This window comes from Schistocerca gregaria, chromosome 9 (assembly GCF_023897955.1).
Source record: "Schistocerca gregaria isolate iqSchGreg1 chromosome 9, iqSchGreg1.2, whole genome shotgun sequence".
NCBI lineage: Eukaryota > Metazoa > Arthropoda > Insecta > Orthoptera > Acrididae > Schistocerca > Schistocerca gregaria.
This window is the reverse complement of record NC_064928.1, coordinates 245,830,369-245,846,156: the sequence shown is the minus strand read 5'-3', so window position 1 is coordinate 245,846,156 and position 15,788 is coordinate 245,830,369. Positions and strand designations below refer to the sequence as shown.

The 15,788-nt window shown below is 42.6% G+C and overlaps 1 non-coding gene across 1 annotated transcript; it reads left to right on the top strand.

Annotated features, from left to right (window-relative positions):
• The first annotated feature begins 13,425 nt into the window (after positions 1 to 13,425).
• On the top strand, positions 13,426 to 13,498 carry Trnav-cac (transfer RNA valine (anticodon CAC)). The gene has a single exon. It is a non-coding gene; the product is annotated as a tRNA-Val (tRNA).
• The last annotated feature ends 2,290 nt before the right edge of the window (positions 13,499 to 15,788 follow it).

The following is a 15,788-nucleotide window of genomic DNA, read 5'->3' as shown; positions in this document are numbered from 1 at the left end:
ACTGCTTCAGACATTAGTAGAGTCCATGCCACCTCGTGTTTTCGCACTTCGGCGTGCTCGCGGTACTCCTACACGATATTAGGCAGGTGTGCCAGTTTCTTTGGCTCTTCATTGTAAATACCCGTTTTCGTATGATTATATGTTTTCAGAACAATCATTGGAAGCAGCTGCTTCCATAAAATACCTCGGGATTTGAGTACGGAGCGATCTGAAGTGGAACGACCACATGAATTTATTTGCAGATAATGCAGATGCCAGAAATGAGATTCAGTGCAAGAATGCTCAGGAAATGTAATCCACCCACAAAACTTTAATATTGATCGTCAGTCTGGAATCCATACGAGACAAGATTGATAAACGAACTGGGCACGTTTCCTTTACAGGGACATTTAGTAAGCGGAAAGGATAACACAGACGGTCAGCCAACTCCAGTGGCATGCGCTGAACACGAAAGTTCTGCTTGTAAGTAGGCTGTTTAGGATTTTTTATTGGTAACGCCGCCGCCACGTAGCGCTCTGTATGAAAATCACTGGCTGTGCTGTGCGCAGTCTGTGTTTAGTTTGCATTGTTGTCTGCCATTGTAGTGTTGAGCTGCGGCAGCTGGATGCTAACAGCGCTTAGCGTTGCGCAGTTGGAGGTGAGCCGCCAGCAGTGGTGGACGTGGGGAGAGAGATGGCGGAGTTTTGAAATTTGTAAGAATTGGTGTCATGAACTGCTATATATATTATGACTAGTGAGGTAAATACATTGTTTGTTCTCTATTAAAATCTTTCACTCGCTAACTATGCCTATCAGTAGTTAGTGCCTTCAATAGTTTGAATCTTTTATTTAGCTGGCAGTAGTGGCGCTCGCTGTATTGCAGTAGCTTGAGTAACGAAGATTTTGTGAGGTAAGTGATTTGTGAAACGTATAGGTTAATGCTAGTCAGGGCCATTCTTTCGTAGGGATTTTTGGAAGGCAGATTGCGTCGCGCTAAAGATATTGTGTGTCAGTTTAACCACAGCCTTGTATTAATTTTTCTAAGGGGACGTTTCATGCTTCACGGTGTTGTTTACTATTGAAAGCTCAAAGAACGTTCTTTCCTGGAAGAGTCGACCAACGTGTTACTTCCTTCTGCGTATGTCTCACGGAAAGACCGTGAGCACAAAATCAGAGTGACTCGAGCACACGCACAGCAATCGTTCATCCCGCGAGCCATTCTCGACTGCAACATCAAAGGGGCTAGTGACACTGCTCCACAAAGTACCCTCCGCCACTCACCGTCAGGTGGCTTCCGGTGTTTAGATGTAGATGTCTATTCAAATGCATCACGCAGTATGACATACGATCACAAATATTTACTAAATGTTTTGAATGTCGTTTTCCTTCTAAACATAACGATGTTTCACAACAGCCTTTATTTAATTTCATATTCCTTACTTCAAATATGAACCTCACTTGAAAGTGTCCGTCTCTATAATGCACTTTGACCAATCATGTTACTCCCTCTCAAAATTTTTATTAGCAGCTGACTGGTACAAATTGCCCACGCCCGTTAGTTGTCAGTACTGGAAGACTGAAGAAGAAACGTTCCCATCCCTTCCACAGCCACTAATCCACCACTGGCTCTGCTTACCCCTTGTGACGTCTCCTGGAAATAAAATTAAACCTATAAGAGACGTGTAAACCCGGAGTCTAAAAAAGGTACTAAACTAGATATGTTTCTGACGATAAAATACGTAGCTAATACGACAGATAGCAATAAAACCTACAACTCGTCAATATAATATAGTTTTGTGTTAAATAATAAATAAAATATGCATTTTAGTATGAAAGAGTAACTATAAAATATAAAGATATTCTTTGTAACCATGCACATATTATCCAATTAAGGTTAAAAAAAGAAGACTTGGTTCAAAGATCGACCACTACTTTTGTAGTCACTTATCTGTACTGAAGCACTGAATACCTCACGCCCGGTACTCACAGCTTTACTTCTGCCTGTACCTCGTCTCCTACCTTCCAAACTTTACAGAAGCTCTCCTGCGAAACATGCAGAACTAGCACTCCTGAAAGAAAGGATACTGCGGAGACATGGCTTAGCCACAGCCTGGGGGATGTTTCCAGAATGAGATTTTCACTCTGCAGCGGAGTGTGCGCTGATATGAAACTTCCTGGCAGATTAAAACCGTGTGCCCGACCGAGACTCGAACTCGGGACCTTTGCCTTTCGCGGGCAAGTGCCCTACCAACTGAGCTACCGAAGCACGACTCACGCCCGGTACTCACAGCTTTACTTCTGGCAAAGGTCCCGAGTTCGAGTCTCGGTCGGGCACACAGTTTTAATCTGCCAGGAAGTTTCATATCAGCACACACTCCGCTGCAGAGTGAAAATCTCATTCTGGAAACATCCCCCAGGCTGCGGCTAAGCCATGTCTCCGCAATATCCTTTCTTTCAGGAGTACTAGTTCTGCATGTCTCGCAGGAGAGCTTCTGTAAAGTTTGGAAGGTAGGAGACGAGATACTGGCAGAAGTAAAGCTGTGAGTACCGGGCGTGAGTCGTGCTTCGGTAGCTCAGCTGGTAGAGCACTTGCCCGCGAAAGGCAAAGGTCCCGAGTTCGAGTCTCGGTCGGGCACACAGTTTTAATCTGCCAGGAAGTTTCATATCAGCGCACACTCCGCTGCAGAGCGAAAATCTCATTCTGGAGACTAAATACCTGCTGTCCGTATTACATTTTATAATATACGGTAAAAAATTAATTTCTCCTGTTCTTGTTAAAAACCTCCCCCACCCCTGTGGGGAGTGGTGTAGACGATCGCCCATCCGGCTTTCTCCTGTCTTAATTGCACATAGGCGGCCATTACGTAATATTTAATTAAATACTAAATACTGTGCTTCATCTTCAAGCTAACCTTATAAATACTTCGAATATTGACAGTAATTTTCAATTATTAATATTTGCAAGTTCATTTCATCAGTATTTTTGCGGAACTGCATAGATAGTTGTGACTGCAATAAGCAATGATATCTTTAAGTTTGCAGTTAAATTTATTTCTATCAAGGAAATACTTAACCCAAAATGAAGCAAATTTGTTCTCAGTGAAAATTACTTATCGTGAGTAGAAAATCCTTACAGTGGTAATATTGTCTCTCTTCACAACAATTAATTTAACGGGCAATAACACGAATAGTTTTATGCTACTTCTGATTATCTTTGATCTAACAGCCAGTCTAGATAACCATTACAATCAAAACTGTACCCATTTTTACTAACATTTGTGCCTACGTAGCAACCTTGGTTATCATCTGTGTATATGTAAGCCTCTCCTTCCATGAACCATGGACCTTGCCGCTGGTGGGGAGACTTGCGTGCCTCAGCGACACCGATAACCATGCAACCAGAACAGAGCGGGATCTGTTGAGAGGCAAGACAAACGTGTGGTTCCTGAAGAGGGGCAGCAGCCTTTCCAGTAGTTTCAGGGGCAACAGTCTGGATGATCGACTCATCTGGCCTTGTACCATTAACCAAAATGCCCTTGCTGTGCTGGTACTGCGAACGGCTAAAGCAAAGGGAAACTACAGCCGTAATTTTCCCCGAGGGCATGCAGCTAGACTGTATGGTTAAATGATGATGGCGTCCTCTTGGGTAAAATATTCCGGAGGTAAAATAGTCCCTCAGTCGGATCTCCGGGAGGGAACTACTCAGGAGGACGTTGTTATCAGGAGAAAGAAAACTTGCGTTCTACGGATCGGAGCGTGAAATGTCAGATCCCTTAATCGGGCAGGTAGGTTTGAAAATTTAAAAAGGGAAATGGATAGGTTAAAGTTAGATATAGTGGGAATTAGTGAAGTTCGGTGGCAGGAGGAACAAGACTTGTGGTCAGGTGACTACAGGGTTATAAACACAAAATCAGATAGGGGTAAAGCAGGAGTAGGTTTAATAATGAATAGGAAAAAAGGAATGCGGTTAAGCTACTACAAACAGCATAGTGAACACATTATTGTGGCCAAGGTACGAGTAGACACGAAGCCTACACCATAACTTAATCATAGCTGATACTTGGTTTAAAAATCATGGAAGAAGTTTGAATGCGTGGAAGAGGCCTGGAGACACTAAGGTTTCAGCTAGATTATATAATGGTAAGACAGAGATTTAGGAACCAGGTTTTAAATTGTAAGACATTTCCAGGGACGGATGTGGATTCTCACCACAATCTGTTGATTATTAATTGTAGATTAAAAGAAAATGCAAAAAAAGATGGGAATTTAAGGAGATGGGACCCAGATGAACTGAAAGAACCAGAGGTTGTACAGAGTTTCAGAGAGAGCATTAGGGAACGATTGACAGGAACAAAGAAATACCGTAGAAGAAGCATGGGTAGCTTTGAGAGATGGGATAGTGAAGACAACAGAGGACCAAGTTGGTAAAAAGACGCGGGCTAGTAGAAATCCTTGGGTAACGGAAGAGATATTGTATGTAATTGATGAAAGGAGGAAATATAGAAACACAGTAAGTGAAGCAGGCAAAAACGAATACAAACATCTCAAAAATGAGATCGACAGGAAGTGCAAAATGGCTAAGCAGTGATGGGTAGAGGACAACTGTAAGGATGTAGAAGCATGTATCACTAGGTGTAAGATAGATACCCCCTAAAGGAAAATTAAAGAGACGTTTGGAGAAAAGAGAACCACTTGTATGAATAACAAGAGCTCAGACGGGAAACCATTTGTAAGCATAGAAGGGAAGGCAGAAAGGTGGAAGCAGTATATAGAGGGTCTATACAAGGGCGATGTACTTGAGGACAATATTATGGAAATTTAAGAGGATGTAGATGAAGATGAAATAGGAGATATGATACTGCGTGAAGAGTTTGACGAAGGACTGAAAGATCTATGCTGAAACAAGGCTCCCGGAGCAGACAACATTCTATTATGACTACTGACAACCTTGGGAGAGCCAGCCCTGACAAAAATCTACCATCTGGTTACTAAGATGAATGAGACAGGCGCAATACCCTCAGACTAGAAGAATAACATAAAAATTCCAATCCCAGAGAAAGCAGGTGTTGACAGATGTGAAAGTTACGGAAGAATCAGTTTAATAAGTTACGGGTGCAAAATACTAACACGAATTCTTTACAGACGAATGGAAAAACTGGTAGAAGCCGACCCGGGGGAAGATCAGTTTGGATTTCGTAGAAATGTTGGAACACGTGAGGCAATACTGACACTACGACTTACCTTAGAAGAAAGATTAAGGAAGGGCAAACCTACGTTTCTAGCAATTGTAAACTTAGAGAATGCTTTTAAAAATGTTGACTGGAAACCCTCGTCCAAATTCTGAAGGTGGCATCGGTAAAATAAAGGGAGCGAAAGGCTATTTACAATCTTTACACAAAGCAGATCGCAGTTATAAGAGCCGAGGGGCATGAAAGGGAAGTAGTGCTTGGGAAGGGAGTGAGTGTTGTAGCCTCTCCCCGATGTTATTCAATCTGTATACGGAGGAAGCAGTAAGGGAAACAAAAGAAAAATTCGGAGTAGGTATTAAAATCCATGGAGAAGGAAAAAAACTGAGGTTCGCCGATGACATTGTAGTTCTGTCAGTGACAGCAAAGGACCTGGAAGAGCAGTTGAACGGAATGGACAGTGTCTTGAAAGGAGGGTATAAGATGATCATCAACAAAAGCAAAACGAGGATAATGGAATGTAGTCGAAGTAAGTCGGGTGATGCTGAGGGAATTAGGTTAGGAAATGAGACAAAGTAGTAGATACGTTTTGCTATTTGGGGAGCAAAATAACTCAAAATGGTCGAAATAGAGGATATAAAATGTAGACTGGCAATGGTAAGGAAAGCGTTCATGAAGAAGAGAAATTTGTTAACGTCGAGTATAGATTTAAGTGTCAGGAAGTCGTATGGAAGTGAAACGTGGACGATAGATAGTTTAGACAAGAAGAGAATAGAAGCTTTTGAAATGTGGTGCTACAGAAGAATGCTGAAGATTAGATGGGTAGATCACGAAAGTAATGCGAAGGTACTGAACAGAATTGGGGAGAAGAGGAATTTGTAGCACAACTTGACTGGAAGAAGGGATCGGTTGGTAGGACATGTTTTGAGGCATCAAGGGATCACAAATTTAGCATTGGAGGGCAGCGTGGAGGATAAAAATCGTAGAGGGAGACCAAGAGATGAATACACTAAGCAGATTCAGAAGGATGTAGGTTGTAGTAGGTACTGGGAGATGAAGAAGCTTGCACAGGATAGAGTAGCATGGAGAGCTGCATCAAGCCAGCCTCTGGACTGAAGACCACAGCAACGAAATATGTGAGCCGCATTTTCGCGCGTGAGGAATATGCGCAACGCCAACAGTATATTAAATATCCTTTACCTTTCTTTCCTCCCAACAATCCTGACCACATCTTTCAATTTTGAAAATCAAACAATTTAAAAAAAAAACAAAGAAAAATGGAAGAGAGAGAGAGAGAGAGAGAGAGAGAGAGAGAGAGAGAGAGAGAGAGAGAGAGAGAAGAGAGAGAGAGAGAGAAAGAGAGAGAGAGAAAGAGAGGGAGAAAGAAAGAGAGAGAGAGACGATGTACCGTCAGCCCTGAGACAGGCAGCCAACTTTACTTAATTGACAATAAAATCACCAGCGTCAATTAAAGTTCAATACGTCTCAAAATATGAATGTCTCTACAAGTATTTTTGTTTGTTACTGAGCGTGAAAATTACTGTCTTAAGAACTTCTTAACGTTAGTTGACGTTTTAGGAGTCGGCTTTTAATTGCTAGATGCATAACGTTCTAAAATTCCGCGCAAATACCGTATTGACACGAAAATAAGCTGCAATTTTCGTCAAAATTTTAACCTCGGAAAGTTAGGGTGGTGCTTATATCAGCTACGGTGTTACTGTACAAACAACTGCTGTACAAAAATTAAGCTCATTTGCAACAACACAATTGGCACAAGGCGTTTTATTACGCAGCAGTGAAAGCTTTTATCGGCGTCTTACTGCGGTTAACATTGTGTATATCTACCAGTATTGTTTCGTTAGCGTATAATTCAGTTTCAATTCCGTTCAGGATACCGGTAAGAAAGTCTGATTTATGACGATATGAATGACCATTTAGAGCGAGAAGCATAATCAAGCCAAAGAATCCGACGTTGTTACGTACGAGGTTTAAACTTACAGTTGTGCGTTATGGCTTAACCACAAGAAACAGACAGCCTGGAGGAAATAATTGACTGGACGAATCTTATGGCAAACGTTGGGTTTCTTCAGAACAAAACTGGAAAAAGACAGGTTCAAAGTGAAAATCGTACAGGTGACCGAAATGTGGCAGCTATCCGAAACTTATAGCTTAGGTTCTTTCCCATATGCAAGATAAGCGAAAAAATGGCATGCCTATCTCACGAGAAATTATCCAATTGAAGGGCTTGGGAATCGCGGAAGTGTTAAACATGCCACAAAGAGAATAATGCGAGAGTTGGTTTCGTCGCCTTATGCGAAGAAGTGTCCTTGCTCTCCGACGAAGTACTAATTAGAACAGAGATGCCATCAGATTTCGAGGAGAAGATGGTCAACTTCCAAAGTCGACCATTCGTGAAAGTGTCACTCATACTCTGTTCATCAGATTGGCTGCGCTGCCGAAACGCCAGTATTTTGTGACATGCCGAGCAACACGACTCAACGCCAGTGGGAGGAACCGGGAATGAAAAACTGGAATAACTGGGATGTTAGCTGGTACAGCGGATGGTTGAAAATTATTCAAATGGTTCAAATGGCTCGGAGCACTATGGGACTTAACTTCTGAGGTCATCAGTCCCCTAGAACTTAGAACTACTTAAACCTAACTAACCTAAGGACACCACACACATGCATGCCCGAGGCAGGATTCGAAACTGCGACCGTAGCGCCTAGAACCGCTCGGCCACTTTGGCCGGCCGGTGAAAATTATTGCCTTAAGGCATTCGGAAGAGAAAAACCACGCTAAAAGAAAACTTTCCTAAGAGCTTAGTGATTCACTGGCCAGAAAAAGAGTGGTTGACAACGCAACTTATAGTTGACTGGAATCGCAGACCTGGGCACTGTTGGGTAACGGGGATGGATGGATAGATGATGGGCGGCGGTGCTGGCGGGTGGCGGCGGTGCTGGCGGGTGGCGGGTGAACGGTGGCGATGTTGATGACAGATGGTGGACGATAGCGGAGGCGGACGAAGATGATGGCGGACGATCGTGACGGCGATGGATGATTTTAGGTAAGGGGCGCTCAACATCATGGTCATCAGTTCCCAGATGAGGTCAGCATGTCAGTTTCATGGCTGGGGACGTAGACTCTCCCCCCATGCAGAGCATTTTACAATGTATTAAAGTGTGCCTCACTTCCCCACCAATTTAGTTCACAAAATGTCACCACTCTTAACACTGGAATCAGTATCGGCCAGGATGGTGGGCTGATCTCCATCTGACTGAGGACTGCCCTGATTTAGTATGTAAGACACACGTGGGCTATGCCTTATATGCAGTCTGGTGAGCAGAATCTCCTTCCAGCGGTGAGGCTGGCAAGAGGTCACCCATGCTTTTGTGGTCGATTTGAACGACCGCAATTTGTGTTCTGTCACGTGCAACCATTCAGTCTCCCTCTAACGCATGATGAGTCTGTCAGAAAATGAGATGATGGCCTGCAATGGGATGCAACACTGATGGACAACATCCCAACATGCTTACTTGGCCGCTTCGTCTTCCATGTCGTTTCCCCATATCCCGATGTGGCCAGGTACCCAGCAAAAGATCATCACCTTGCCTCGGTGTTAGAGCCGCTGTAAGCAGTCATGATTGAGCTTAATCAACCTGTCTAATGGATACATTCGGTTTAATGCTCTAATCGAGTTGTAACAGACAAGATATCTTGCATGGTGATGTCTGTAAATCCTCCTCAGTGCCATCATAATGCCATATAACTCCACATCATAGTCTGTTAATTGTTTGGGAAGACGCACTTTGAAAACCCTATCAGAGAAAATAGTGGAACAACCAAGGACATTCTCTTGCTAAGATCCATCTGTATAAACCACGAATAAAACTGTTGTATGTACTTAAAATAAAAGAAAATGTAGTTGTAAAAACTTCATCTGGATTACAAGTTTTCTTGTAAAGAATCAAGCTTTAAATCATTTTCTGCCTCCGAAGACACCAAGACAGCAACGCGTTCCATCGCTGGCTGCGTATTCGGAGGTCTGACAGTCCCAGGTCCTTGAGACAGTCAGCAGCTCGTATCCTGAAAGTCTTGGTCGCATGGGGCCGATTCCTGAACAGCCGTTCAAAGTTGGATTCGGCCACTACACTAAATGCCAATGATTGAGGTGACGCTGAAATTTTCAGTGCCTGCGAGCCAAAAGAATACATCATCGAATCCGGACCCTGAATTGGGCTGGCCGGAAAGGTTACAGTCGATACCCGAATGCCCTCGTGGTGGACAGCATCTAACATCTTGAGGTAGGAAATACGGGCTAATCCGTAGACCAAGCTACAATAATCTAAACGTAATTGAACAAATGCTATAAAACTGCAGGAGGCGCGACCTGTTATCTCCCCATGTTTTCCCGCTAAGGTATTTCAAAATATTAAATGAGTGGAAGCCCTTTGTTTGTAGGTCTTTCATGTGTGGGAGCCAAGTCAATTTAGAGTCAAACAATAAATCCAAAAAGCACGCAGTTCGCATAAATCGTAAAATATTGTCCCCCATCGTGAGCAATGGTTGGGAGTACCGAAAACCAGTTGTTCTGGCCCTGGGTTCCAGACTCCACTGCTTGCTGAGAAAGCCATGTTAGTTTTGGTTGCTTTTCAGGGTCATCTATTGAAGTAAAAGATTAACAAGATCGCACTCCGGTACAGTACAGTGTTAACTGGAAGTGCGAGGAGGAAAAAAGAGACTAAGCGGGTAGAAGCGACTGCTTGCTGTTAGCGTCATCAAATTTACTGACAATGATGAGATAGCAGCGATATTGGTCAAAGAAAAAGTGACGAAATGTGAAAGCAAAGTTTTGAAGTTGAGTAAGTCGATTGTGTGCAAACTGACTGACAAAACGGATTAATTTGTCATAACGCATCAGTGGCGGTTCTTGGCTGTAATGTTAGGCTGAAAGGCTAGCAGGAAAGAAAAACTCAGCGTTAATTACACACGCCTACCGTAATAATTCAACTTACCCGTGTCTGGGGGGTTGGGTTGTTTGGGGAAGGAGACCAGACAGCGAGGTCATCGGTCTCATCGGATTAGGGAAGGAAGTCGGCCGTGCCTTTGAAAGGAACCATCCCGGCATTTGCCTGGAGCGATTTAGGGAAATCATGGAAAACCTAAATCAGGATGGCCGGACGGGGGATTGAACCGTTGTCCTCCCGAATGCGAGTCCAGTGTCTAACCTCTGCGCCACCTCACTCGGTGTTACCCGTGTCTGTATGCTTGTTATGATGTCACAGAAACGGAGAGCATATCCTGTGAGTGATAAACTGAAAAGTTGCTGATAGTTTGAAGAATGGTGGAACTAAAGCTAGATTATCAAGCGGTGTGGTGTACCTGTAGAAACCTTCAGCATATGGGTGAAATAAGAGAATAAACTCTGAGCTTCTGTTAACACAGTTGAAAGAGATGTGGGAATGGACTAAAAAAGGAGTAAGAGCCAGTGAACTTGACAAATGCCTTTATAGGCGATTTTCAATAAAAGGAAGTAAAGACTTGTCCATTATTTCGCTTTGATTTACATGGCAACAAATATTTTTAGAGCTTCCGACGGGTGATTTTGAGGATGGAAATGTCGTCATGGAATTCGCCAAACGGCCATTGAAGGAGAAATAAGGTCTTGCGACAGTGAATCTGATTCACAGTTTCCTGAAATTCTACACAAAGTGGATGACAGTTTGAATGATCATCGAGTGTATATTTTTGATGAAATGGCGCTTTATTGTTGATTGCTTCCAAACAGAATTCTCGAGACAAAAATATTTAAGAACCCTCTTCTTTGCACACAAATAAATCGGGCAGCCATCAGTTGAAACCTCTCTCCATAGGTGAAAGTAAAAGCCCGAGATGTTCCAAGCATGTAAACATGTGATCATTACAATTCGCTTACAGGCATTCACACGGCATGTGACGGTTTCAAGAAGAGTTTGTTCCGTCGGTGAGGAAGCACCTGCGGACGCTTAAGGTGAGAGAAGGAGCTCTGCTGGTCCTTGACCAGTGTCCAGCTCATCCATCTGCTCATGTGTTGCCACCAGGTGACTTGAAAAATTAAAATTTTTACTTTAGCCGTAAACCACGATGGTATTAATTCAGCCTTACATCAGGGTATCAAACAAGCATTTAAGGCTCATTATAGACGGGAACTGCTCACTTAAAAAGTAAATTCAAATGAAAAAATGGAAATGTTCTTGAAATCTGAAAATTTTAAAGTGTTGCGTGTTCAGTTAGCCTGGCGTGGCAAAGCATCGATCCGACCGCTATCAGGAATTGCTGGAAGGAAAGAAAATGCAACATAAGAACGCAGTTGTGAAGTGTTTTATCAGCAGTGACGTCCACTCTGCATGTAATGTCGTATAGTGCAAAACAGATCTTGAAAACTTGAACCGTAAGGTATTCGTTGGCAACGGAAAACCGATTTCGCAGATCATAGATGACAACTTCATTATTGATGGTATTCGAAAAGAGAGGGTTGAGGCAGTAGAGGATGAAGATGATGAAGCCGAAGAAGAAAGTAAAAATCTTGGTCCCAGTATACGTGAAATATTAGATAGTACAAATACAGTGATTGCGTCGATGGAGCTACAAAGTGAAGAGAACCAAGCCAAACTGAGCTGTTGCACCTGACGAGTATAAAACAATTCGCAACGAAAGACACTGATTAAATGGCCCTCCAAAGACAGCTGACTTCTTTAAAGCGGTAGAATAATGACGTACTACATCCTGCAGGCGGTATTGTAGATTATCATACTGCATCTGACGGTATACTTTACACACTGGACTGAAAGTCGTGTTACTGTTTGGTCGACATTTGAGTGAAGTTTGTCTAATTACCGTACCCTATTCGGTAAGTTTCTGAAGTGTTTTAGTTCTAATGTTCTTTAAATTTAAATACAGTATGGTATGCAGTGTATGTATAACACTGCACCATGTGTTATTTCTAACTTTCTGTGTGTGGTATTTCGTTACACGCTACAACGCGTTAGTTAATGATGTCCCCTGACAGACGCATTGCATTGGTCTTCTACTGTTTCCCACTACAAATGACGGTACTTCACAACAACAATTCAATAAAGAAACTCAATCACGACGCGATATCGAATAAAACTGTTGAAAGAGAAGGGAAACCTGACTTATTACAGTACGAGAGGGAATTCCCTACGCACTGTCGCGAACAAAATGGAAGAACATGTAGAGCACAAAATAGGAATAACTGCTTCAAGAATTATCACAAACTGCATGCACTTTAACTTAAATAACTACATGCAATCACCGCAAAAGTACTCAAGGAATATTTAAGTACGACGATTCGCAGAACGTACAGAAACATTCCTGTTACAACACAGGTGTGAAATCCAAGCGCTCTGCAACTCTAACGGTTCCACCAATTGGATCCAGCCGACTGCACTGCGATTGGCTAATATCAGGCGGCCACAGCACGGTGCACATATTTCAAAAAACTGCGCACACAGATCTCAGTATGTGTGTTACATAAAAACACGAAAAATATCAAAAAACACTGTTAAAGATCGTGTGTCGTTAACAGAAAATAAATTCAGTACAATGGGGTACTGTACGTACAGGGAGAACGGCAGAACAAACTGTACCATGTCTGTGCTAAAGTTATCTATTTGTCCCCCCCCCCCTAAAATCTTGTTGTGGTAATAGACTGATCCGTAGCGCAGCACGAAGTTAGGTTAGTTTGGAATGTGACAATTTCCTTGAGAATTGGCGAAGCCAACGAATGTGGAAACAGAAAATCTGATCGTGGTCAAAAATTGACCAGTAGCGAGGCCTAATCTTTACATCCGCGCCACATTGAAAAATGCGAAGTGGCGAGGAGGGGTCCAATACATAAGTTTTACCCACGTCTATTTGGCACTAACTGACCACTCCATTCCTTCCACGTCCTCCTGCAACAACGGAATCTGAGTATTATTCGAAGTACATACTAAAAAAATAGTCACAAACTAGGGATTGACTAGTAGGTACAAGGCGACAACGCGCACACTCACACACACACAGCGAGCACACGCAGAGAGAGAGAGAGAGAGAGAGAGAGAGAGAACAGCAAGTTGACCTGCGGTGTCGCCGTATCCCCACCACCAAGTTACTCAGAATCTGGTTCAAACCGCTGTGGTGGGGGACGGGGAACAGAGAGAGTGAAAGCATTGCGTTTCGGACACGGCTATCTTGTCTTGAGAAACGACTCGTGTCAGTTTCCGTAGTGTAGTGGTTATCACATGCGCCTCACACGCGCAAGGTCCCGGGTTCGATCCCGGGCGGAAACATAATTTTAACTTCAACGCATAATTCAGGGCTACATAGAACGAGCTAAATGTATCGAGTTAACACAGATAATCCGAGAAATAAGAGCATAATTTTAAGGTGAATGTGCTTTTCATCTATGAGAAAAAGTTTTCCATTAGAGTTCCTACGTCAGCACAGCAAGAACAACTTGGGTAGGTCCTACAAGAAGCGCACTTGCCACCGTATAAAACAAAAGAACACACATGTCCAGACAGCGAAACTGTGTTAGTGGTATATAATAAACAATACTAACGCTTGCCTGTTTAACGTAATGTTAAGGTAATTGTATGTAGTGCATCAGAAAGCAAAACACCATAAAACATTTCTTGCCCTGCGCCAGAAGACGGTCCGTGTGAAGAGCGAAACAATTAGCAACTTCCTAATATTTTTTGACAATATCTGATGGCCTAGCGATGTAATTACGTCTCTCATGGACTATGCAAATAGCGTATCTTCAGAATACTCGTTGGCGGTTTGTCGTTATGCAACACAGCGATAGTAATTTACCTCGGAATTTTACTCATTCGGAGTAAGTGCGACAAATATAGAATTAATGCACTCTCTATCGGATTCAATCCTACATGAGGCGAAAACGGGAGGAAGAACCAAACTCATTACTAAAGGAGTCATAGGAGAACATGCTACGCACTGCCATGAATTAATTGAAAGAAAATCTAAATTACAAAACAGGAACCGTTACCAGAATGTATGTCAACCACGCACACTCTAACTGAAGCAGTTATTAAGAATCACGTAAAGGTGACAAGCTGACGAACTGTCTATGGACTAGTGAAGAATGACAAGTCCCAAAATGTAAACAAAAACAGTCGCCTCTCGTCACTTAGCCCCCAGATTCAAACACACCGCGCGCTCTCAACTTTACCACTGCGTTCTTGTAGGCTAAAATCAGCATGCGAATTTCGTACAAACAGTGCATTGTAATTCCTTTTCCTTGTGCCTTCCTGCCGCATTTTTAGTCAGGGTTGACAATGTGTGTACCCTTTCTCTCACGAACCTGTAACCCCTGGACGGAATATGTGTACCGCAATTGTCTGCATCTACTGCTACAATGTGGTAGTATGCGAAAGTTTCTAAATGTCTGCGAATCTTGTAACTGTGGGAGGAGTTGGGAACCAGCCCGGTATTCACCTAGTGGGATATGGAAAACCACCTAGAAACCACACACAGGCTGGTCGTCACACCGACCCTCCTCGTTACTCCTCCGGACGCATTTATATCCGGCACTGGCGCACCTCCCTGAATTCCGGAAGCGACACTTTAAAGCTCTCGGATCGCACAAACGCTCCAACTAACTATAGATTAACACATGAAAAGAAGAAACATTCAAGAAGTGTAGTAGCACTCTTCTCACCAACATCAAGTGGAAATTATTCTTCTCGAAGAAACAAGTTTGCCAAGATCGCTAATCGTTCTTTTCATTACCACTACTAGCTTCGACAGATCTACGCTGTCATCATCGGATCTAAAAGTAAATATTTGAACTAAAGCTTCAGTACTGTGGATACTTGAACTAAATCTTCAGTATTGTAATAAACAGAAACAACGAGCACCACACAATTTACGTATGCGCATAAATTTCATTCGTGTATTAAGAAATTATATAAAAGATATCGGCAGTTGGTATCTTAACACATCTGCTTTCCAGATGTACTTCGTGCCTAACAACTAAAAGATACTAACCATGAGCACTTTAGCATACGTAAGCTCTCAATTCCCCACTACACGTCAGTTTTTGCGCGGCTGAGGACACAGGCTCTCACGGAAACCTCGGGAACCAAACCGCCTGTTCCCCAATACTTTGCAGTTATCCGCTTTGCCGGTACGCTGACACTTTAACCTGTAGTTCTTTAACCCATATCACGAGCATCGCATCACTTCCGTGTATGACTTGATGTAGTTCATCTTACGTGATGCGGAGAATACAGTTACGTAAACCTAATCGTATTTCACGGAGTGATTTTGTATGGTCCACGGCTATGGACTGTATTATTTGTCTTGTTTGTAGTTACTTTGAAGACTTTTTCTATCAGGGTTTTTGACACAGTTCTGTGTTGATGAATAATCTAAACTACTTTTTTTACCGTAAACTTATTTTTTAAAAGATGAAACTGAACTGTACTTCATTATAAGTTTACTTGTGAAGGATGAAAATGCATATTTCGTTGTAAATTTCACATTTTTTTAAAAACTGCGCTGAATACTTTCAAAACAATAATGTTTTAAAGCTGGAATTTAAAATGTTGCGTAAAT